The sequence below is a fragment of the Rhipicephalus sanguineus genome, chromosome 6 (genome assembly GCF_013339695.2).
Source record: "Rhipicephalus sanguineus isolate Rsan-2018 chromosome 6, BIME_Rsan_1.4, whole genome shotgun sequence".
Classification (NCBI taxonomy): domain Eukaryota; kingdom Metazoa; phylum Arthropoda; class Arachnida; order Ixodida; family Ixodidae; genus Rhipicephalus; species Rhipicephalus sanguineus.
In genome coordinates, this window is record NC_051181.1 from 108,511,560 (window position 1) to 108,520,913 (window position 9,354).

General features: G+C 43.7%; 1 long non-coding RNA gene across 1 annotated transcript; it reads left to right on the plus strand.

The window, feature by feature from the left end:
* Positions 1-4,497: 4,497 nt before the first annotated feature.
* LOC119396149 (uncharacterized) lies at positions 4,498-8,741 on the plus strand. Its single transcript, XR_005184394.2, has 4 exons — positions 4,498-4,676; positions 5,542-5,621; positions 6,178-6,232; positions 8,645-8,741. It is a non-coding gene; the product is annotated as an uncharacterized LOC119396149 (long non-coding RNA).
* Positions 8,742-9,354: the final 613 nt, after the last annotated feature.

Genomic DNA, 9,354 nt, shown 5'->3' on the forward strand with positions numbered 1-9,354 from the left:
TGGGCAAAGATACGGAAGCGCTGCTTGAAGTTTGCCCATTCGTGAAATTGATCGCACGGTTTACGCCACGCCCGTTTGATAGAGGGAAAGCGAGAAATTGCCGGCGGCCGCGTTTTGTCAATCCCGACACTCTAAGAAAAAAATTGAGCATTCGGGAGTGTTTCTGCCACACAACTATAATCGTCATGTATACATACATCATGCACTTTCCTTGCGTTATCACCGCGGCCCTTGCACTTCCCGGTTACGAATGGCGTGCGCGCTATCAGCGTGACATAGCATTCTTGATAGGAAAGTGGCGAGAGCCATGCCTTCAAGAAAGGAACCGCGAGCAAGGCAGACGACGATTATAGTTGTGTCGCATAAATACTCTCCAAATACTCGATTTCTTCTCAGAGTGCAAACGCTTGTAATTCGACTGTCACGGGATGCCATCCCGATATTTAGGGGGATGACATCCCGTTGAACATTGCAATCTAAGAAGCCTTTACTTTCCGCAGCTACAGAGAAGCTACAGAGAAACCAATTTTTGATGACAACTCAGGAGATTATCACGTATACTATGATCACATATACAATAGACACAAATAATATTTAAGAAGTCAAGGCAACCCCTGGCCATTAAGAGTAACGGTCTGGGTTTCAAGACAAGACAAGCGCGTCATGCCGATACAGAAGGTTAGGTGGACAAGAGATATTAAGAAGTTTGAGAAGATAATGTGACCACAACAAGCACAGAACGGGGTTACTTGGAGGAATATGGGAGATACCTATGTCCGGCAGTGTGCGCATTCAGGCTGAGGATTATGATGATGATGCTGTAATTATGCGCTGTCCTGACTTCACGCGCACTCGCGCGCGCGCGCGTGCGTGGCTGCGTGGGTGTGTGTGTGTGTGTGTGTGTGTGTGTGTGTGTGTGTGTGTGTGTGTGTGTGTGTGTGTGTGTGTGTGTGTGTGTGTGTGTGTGTGCGTGTGTTTGAGTGCGACTTACGGCTTTATGCAGCGTTTTGGTTCCGGAAAAGTTAGTTACACGTGACGAAATAAACAAAATGCTCCTTCATTTCTTTCTCAAGCGCTACACCTGTCAGCGGCGCCAGTTCTGCGAGAGACGCTGCTACCAGATCCCACGTGTGAGTACTAAACTTAATCGACAGTCAATTCCTTTGCCTACCTTGGCAGCACTGGTGTTACGTGATACACTCACGCGTCATTTAAACCAGCGGTACGGTTCACCCCAAACCCTTCAAGGGGATACACTAGCGCCGAACAATTTCTGGCACGTCCTTGCAAAACTATGTTAGGCTGTAGCTATACTCGAACGCAACATTCTGCGACTACGCAGCGAAACCTTCGGTAGCGAAGCTATCGTGCATGTACACGTCCAGTGAAGTAGTCCGTGAACCCGACATTTATTTTGGACGCCAGGGTGCGATAGCTGACCTTCTTCTAAGCACTAGCATTGAGTCCGCGACTCTAACTGGCAGGCGAGCGGAAATCTCGACATCATAAAAAATATTGACTGTGTTTAGGAGCGCAGCTCTTGAGCATTCGCTCTGCCTGGCTCGTAGCGTCGTTTGCATTGCCATAAAAGGCGTGACCAAGCGAACAAGCTTACAGAGGAGGATAAAAAAGAACGAACGCGGACTGCAGTCGAGAGTGAACGACAGTGACGGAGAGAGAGAGAAGGACAACGAAGAAGGGGAGTAGTGAGAGAGGAAGCGCGGCGCAGCGTGAATGCACGCATGTCTACCGCGGCTAATACATGGTGACAAAACACGCACCGTCTTTCTTTCGCCAATGATTTCTTCGGTGAAGTGTGTTGTGAGCGCGTCGACCTAGACTAATTATAAACAAAGAGGTGCATGAGCGGAGCTCTGTCTGCGGTGACACACGCCTTTGAAATGAGTGTGAATGGATGTAGTCACCAGTGATTGTCCTGACACGTTTGGCCTGCGACTAAACGTCAAACTATTCAACTTGAAGCATTGTATTGCTACAGAGAAACGTCCTGTACGCGCTGGAAAAATCGTTGAAAGCAACAAAGTTTAAAACGATTAATTTGGCGGCACAGTGCATATTGTGTGGTGGATGGAGATGATGAGCAAGATATCTGAAGGCTTGTTCTACTGTAACCGCTGGCGACTCCGTGCTAAGAAATTGCCCATGAACAGTTTGCGACTGATAATTTTCTGACAACTTTCTGTGACGGTATGCAAACTTAAAAGAACTCACTTAGACTCACTCAAAAAAGAAATTTCTGTTAAGGGCTCAGACTCAGACTCACGAAAATACTGCTGAAACCGACTGCCTTGGACTTAAGCTCACCAGAATTATAGTAGGCCGGTCCTACTAGAGCTTAGATTCGCAAAAGGTATACACCCAGATTCACGAGCAATTTTTTTTCGCAGCCGGACTCGCGTAGTCTCAGACTTTCAGGTCGGTCTGAGCCAAAGTGAGCCTGAGTGAATCGACTCATGAGTGAGTTTTTCGACCTATATGGTTGATAATGTAGTTTAAATAGTGATTTGGAGCTGTATCATGAATGTAAATAATTGCAGCTGCTTGGGTCTATTGCTGGCTTCCGTGCAGATTGACTTGCTTCTTTGATGTGTTGTCCATACGATCCTAACTACATGATCCTAACAAGTGTAATCATAACTCGCAGACGCAGTTAAATCACAGCCCTCTTTCTTTTTGTACAGGTGTGCCGAAGTTAAGCCTGCAGTAAGGAAGAGCAGACTGGATGAACATAAACGACGTCAACCTGTTGACAAACTCAGTAAAGTTACTGGTACTCACATACAACTGGACCCGTATCTCAAATCTCTATTTCCATAAACTTGGCGTTAAACTTCTGGCATTAACTGAATGAAGTGTCCACGCAGCCTCTTGAATTTCGCTGACAAGAGGCATCCTTCGGTTAATTTTCCGCCGAATGGTGACTTCCAAAAGGCACGATCGACTGCGACGCTTCGTCAAATATATTAAAAGGCTATTGACCGCCAAATGTTTAGGCTCTTAATTACGATATGTATGTGTAAATTCTTTGCCGTAATGCATAATTATTTGTAGCGTCGTTAACTAATTAATTTTGTCCTTCTTTCCAAACGGCCACCCAAAATCTGAAGCAAGATTATCACATTAGCCCACTTAGGAGTGGCCAGCGACTTTGCGCACGTGATTTAGTGTGCGCCTATACCTCTCCGCCCTGTCTCCCTCTCTCCTAAATGGTCCTTATGTAGCAGTGCGATTCTTATTCCATGTGTTAACTCATCCATGCGCCATGCTCATTTTGCAGTGAAAAAGGAGCACCATAATGATGGGACCTCGCAGAACAAATGTCCTCGACAAGATGGCCGCCCAAGGCTCTCAAGCAGGTGCAACTGCTGGCTCAAATAACGCGAAAAAGAAAAGCGAAAACCTGCAAGCGCGTCCATGGTGACGCGACTAAACCTGATCGATAAGCGATGAAACCTCGTTTGCTAGACAAACAACGCTATTTGCTCTACATGCGGTGGCTTGCTAACTGAAAACTGTCATAAATACGCGTAGCGCGGTATGGTGGTTAGCAGAGTGTTTGGAAAGATATAGTAGTAAGAACAAAGAAGAAAAAGCAGCCACAGCGGCTACACTTCGTTGCGGGAGGAATAAAGAAATAGCCGAGTACATATACATAGGTGCATGTTAAAGAGCCCCAGGCAGTCTTAACCAACAAAATGATTCCGCAATCCATGACCACGGCGTGTTTCGAAACGTATAGTGGTTGTGGTACGTAAAACTCCAGTATTCAATTGATTAATTTTAAATTACATCCCGCTGAATACATTCGAGTTATATATACGCCCTTAGTGATGCGATCATGTTGGGCAAGTACGACAGGCCGTTTTACGTCGAATGCTCGGGAACAAGGAAAACGCCTTTACGAAAAATAAATTTTCAAGGTCGCCATCTTGTGCCATCTGAAAAAACAAAAAAATGTTCGATGCGCCATTCCGAATTGGTAATATGAAGTCAGGAAACGAACAAACAAATTAATCGATAAGTCTAGTGACAGCGACTATATACAGCCCGTGATTGCATGACCAGAGATGTGCCGACACTGCTCGCATCCGAAACGATTGTTTAATTGCTCACGTTAATCGCTTCATTTGAATTCTTCGCGTATTCTTGCGTTGCTGCTGACTTGCGAAGCCAGCCTCGAAAACAGCCGGCTTGACAGCGTGACGAGCGACGATAAGCGTAAGGGCTTCCTCGAAATGCGCAAATTGATAATTATGTTGTACGGCGCACCTCTATAGAATCAAGGAAGTTTTTTTACCCGTTTTGAACGTGCGCCTCCGTAAATGTGAGGAACAACAGCAAATTTATCTTGGCACGCGAACAAGTAGCCGAACATGCAGCTAGCTTTGGCGCCACAAGGTTAACTTGAACTTACATATCATTACTATGCTACTTGGCGAACGTTCCGTATAGCGTAAGGGGTTGCGCAACCATGTTTTTTTGTTCTTTAAACACGTGCTCAGACTGACCAGCGGCTGCCATAAAAACATCGTGTCGAAGAACGGAACACAACAGAAGTGCGTGTGTATTCCCGGATCACCACTCGCCTGCAAGCACCGAAAAAGCCACGATGAAGAAGTTGGTGCTCATACTGGTCGTCGTTCTTCTCTGCGAATGTAAGTTTCAATGTTGCGAAATATTTTGAGGCTGTTAATTGGGGAAGGACGGTATTTCCTTAGGTTATGTCAACCTGAAGAAAGACGCAACTCGTACCGCGCTGAAAGCAGCTGTTATATATATCACGCAGAGGCTCAATAATAGAGAATTCCTTCAGTATTTTGCCATAGGCATACGATTACTATACAAGTTTCAGGACATCTCTGCAGTCAGCGCATAATTTCCCCCAAGGTTTAGCGAATTATAGTGTTTAGAAATACATTGATTTTGTTGGTGTTATTCTGCCGTCAGGAAAGGTTAATATGCAAGCATCACGGTATATCTGCGTTTAATCCTTCTAAGAAATACACTTACAAACTAGAAGCTAACACAGGGAAGCAAAAATAATTACTTACTGGCTGTCACTTGCTTTCTGAAGCCTATGACTTTAGCCAGGGTGGCTCCTAAGACTGCGACTGTAGGCAGCATCCGTCCACGTGCTTAAAATCTTCAGTGGAGGGAGGAGACACTTCATGTCTTGAATCACAACGGACGGACCTACACAAGGCTTCACTTGGGAAGTACCTCAGTGAAACTGGATTGTCAATTACGCAATCTCTGCCGATAATGGTCTCCTGAAGCGGATTATGTATAGGTGAACTGCTTGGAAAATAAAGCCATCGAGTTGCCCATAAGGACAGAAGGTTCAGTTGTCCAGGCTTGCGTTTCATAAACATAGTTTAATATTGTGGGTTTGCTGTATTTTGCGGAAGAGGTTGGGTTGTAAAAAGTGTGCCATATAATTATGTTTGGAGCTGAGATGTATATTGCTGCCTTCAGTGGGTTCTGTACTCCGTGAAAGTTAATCTTGAAGATTTCCCGCAGTGATGGTGACGGAAGCTGTCCATCCTGGCAGGGTATCGCACGGCGTTAGAAAACCAAACCGGGGAGCTGTGAAGTGTGGTGTAAGTACACATTCGTAATAGCATTACTGATGGTTATCATAAACAAAACGTGATACACAATTAATAAAGCTTGCACAAACAAATGCGACTTTCATGAATATGGTGTCGAAGCTTTCGTTTTTCTAACTTTGTTCTACATATATGCTGGTAAACGACATGTTTGGAATGTAACGATTTCCTTTTGAAGGAGCATGTTCTCGTTTGTATATAGCCAGTATTAATGTCTAGCAGACGCACGAACTTTTCATAAACAATAACCCAGTTCTCTATATCGCTGTTTTACATGTGCTTTTTTAGTGTGAACGTTCGCTGCACTGAAGTCGATTTGTGTACGTGCTTGTGACAACACTCACTGCTTTCAACTGCATCCGATCCAGTGAGAGTTAGGTACCCGGCAAATCAGTCCATTGCGGGGAGGTACATGACAAAATGTTGCACGTATCTCCACACTCAATAAATAAATAAATAAATAAATAAATAAATAAATAAATAAATAAATAAATAAATAAATAAATAAATAAATAAATAACACATGTTTTTTATTGGTTGTTTACAGAGAAAGACCTGCCGTCCGGACCAGTACTGTGACACAAACCTGCCGACACCTACATGTGAGCTCTTCAGCTTTGTCTACAGTGGTCTTTGAATATTGCAGCATCTGTTTGTTAAACAGGCCCTGCAACAATTGTCCTAATAATCGTCGAATGACTGCACTATCGGAGCTTAATTATAGCCTCACGAATCTGTTGCGCAAGATGTTTTCTAATCCGTCAATATGAGCCGAGCTAGAGGGATTAGTTGCACTATCTATCTATCTATCTATCTATCTATCTATCTATCTATCTATCTATCTATCTATCTATCTATCTATCTATCTATCTATCTATCTATCTATCTATCTATCTATCTATCTATCTATCTATCTATCTATCTATCTATCTATCTATCTATCTATCTATCTATCTACTATCTATCTATCTATCTATCTATCTATCTATCTATCTATCTATCTATCTATCTATCTATCTATCTATCTATCTATCTATCTATCTATCTATCTATCTATCTATCTATCTATCTATCTATCTATCTATCTATCTATCTATCTATCTATCTAATCTAATCTAGATACGTGTACGGGATCGAGTTAGATTGAGCGATGGGATTAAGAAGTTCGCAGGGGTAAAGTCGAATCAGCTCGCGCAGGATAGGGCAAGTTGGAGATAATTGAAATGGGTCTTCTTCCTGCAGTAGACTTGAAAAACGTAGCCCGAGAATGATTTTGACGATAATGACTTACCACTGGATATATTCGTCTCGAAAAGCGCAGATATGCTTGGCAGCGCACGCAACACGCTTTGGCCGACATGGCGTGGTATTTAGATAATTTAACGGGCTCAAGTTGTACAATTCATATTTGGCTACTGCGCAGAATCTAGGTGCGACTACTGCATGGACAGAGCCGGTGTGTAACAGGTACTCACCCAGCTCTCGATGTGCAGTCGCTCATTCTGGTGCGTCGTTTATGTAGTGTCATAGTATAGCACACTAAAGTGTGGATGAATGGATGTTATGAGCCCCCCTTTTTTAACGTTACGGTGACCTGTGCGCTACCAAGTTGAAGATGTATTATTATTATTACTTATTTTTGGCCGAATTAGAGTATCGTCTGCCTTAGAGTCCGCATGAATTACAGTTCTCAGGTACAGCAAAAAAAAAATGCAGCCAGCTCTACTTTGTGGAAACCTGTCAAAACAGCAAAGCTGATGCCCAATTTCGTCTGGCCATTGTCCTTTCTTCGATTTTTGTTTTGCGAGCCTTTCTCAGTATTTCTATGTCTTACAAGTCTTTGCTAAGTATTCTTGCGGTATATCATTGCTCTTTATTTGACACTATGGTAAGTCATGGGGCGACGATACTCTAATTCACGGCCGCGCCTTGAAGTCGGGTTGCCTGAGAATGCGTATTTATAAAGCGAGATTCAGTAAAGAAGAAAAATGTACATGCTGTGGGTAAGCTAAGGAAACGACGGTGCATGTTTTAATTGAATGTGGAGATATCCACCCAGGTGTATTTTGGGGCACTAGCCTACACGACATCTTCGGTATTCAGGGACAGCGATGGAATCCGTGACATAAATAAGTGAGAGACGGTTAAGGAATTGGCTGCGGAAAAGTAGGGATAAAGGACGAAAAGAAATAATGGGACAAATAAGGTCAGTCTGACTTAAGGTGCAGAGAGTTCGCCAGGTGAATTTATGTTTTTTTTTATAGGAAGATCGTTCTAATTGATGTACAGAATGCATTAGACCGACTTAAAACAAAGAAAAGGTTCTTTTTTCTAGCATGGTGGCGCACAGGTCTCTGCACCGTTATAAAGGGGACGGTCATAGCATCTGTCCATCTATCCACCCCTCTATAGTCGTGTATGTGTCCCAGCACCGCGCTTGTCTGAAACCGAAGTAGCGGGCAAAAAGTTATCAGAAAAAAAAAGAGAAAATAGTGCTCAACGCAGTCACGCGCCGTGACGTAACTTCTGGCCCTTTTGTCATCGTGCCCCTCTCTTAACTGTGTATCCTCCACGCTCTTTTTTCCAAGAAAGACGAGAGGGAAAGAGCTCGGAGCCTGCGATAAACAACCTGTAACTGCGCTCATGCTTGACGGAACAGACGAAACTTTTTACGGCTGGAGATTCGTGAATCAATGTGGTCGAATAGCGAGGTAATTCTATGATTAGTTCGAAAAGGTGTTACAGGGACTCCTTGGAATTTTCAAAGCATTGCTAATAGTTATGCATAGTTTGAGTTCTGAAGCGCCGAAAATTCAAGCAGCCAAAGTCAGAACATTGTCGACGGGCAACGAGCACGCGTGGTTACCACGAACGCCGTCATGTGACAGAATTGTCACTGCAGAAGAATATTTATTTGGAACGGCATTACAAAAGTTCATAATTGTAATCGCTTGTCTTTATTGGTTCTCAATTAGCTTTTTAAACTTCTTTCATGGATTTTTTTTTCTCTGAAGGTGGCCCTGATTAAACCCGCAGCAAGGAAAAGCACACCAGATGAATACTGGGTGACATGAAGCAGTTGGCCGAGTCAATAAAGTTATTTGTACTCTAAAGCAGCTGGACTCGAAATGAGCATTTTTCATTTCACCAAGCGTGGTGATGAGCCTGACGATCTTTACTTCATAACGTTGCTTGATGAACTTGACGTGATGAAAAATCGCTTCCCGCTTGCAGCAGTGTTATACACTGTTATTCCTGCCTGCAACGGTGTTATACGAAAGCACGAACCTAACTCCAAAGGATGATCGGGGCAAAACACAAAACTCAATGCCCGAGCGAACACTACCTTTTCCTTTTTTTTTTTTTTTTTAAAGCGGAGCTGTTTAAGCTTGGAGTAGCGCCGTTTGTCGACCGCACAAAACCGGCGAAGCGAGGCAGAGCGAATCTAAGAAAGGAGGAAAGCCGAGTATAGCTATGCTATGCTATGCTATGCTATGCTATGGGAGCAGAGGAGAGGAGAGTAAATGTATAGTAAAGCATAGTATAGCATAGCAAGGGGCTTGGAAAGAGAAGTGAGGGTGGGGAGGACTATTGCGTAGCTGGCACAATTTAAAAAAAATTTGAGCCTCACGGCGATAGAGTACGCGTAGAAGGAAAAGGTCGAACTGCTCTTCGGCTACGCACACGGCCCTCGTGAAATTTCTTCCCGTCTGCTGTAAGTCTC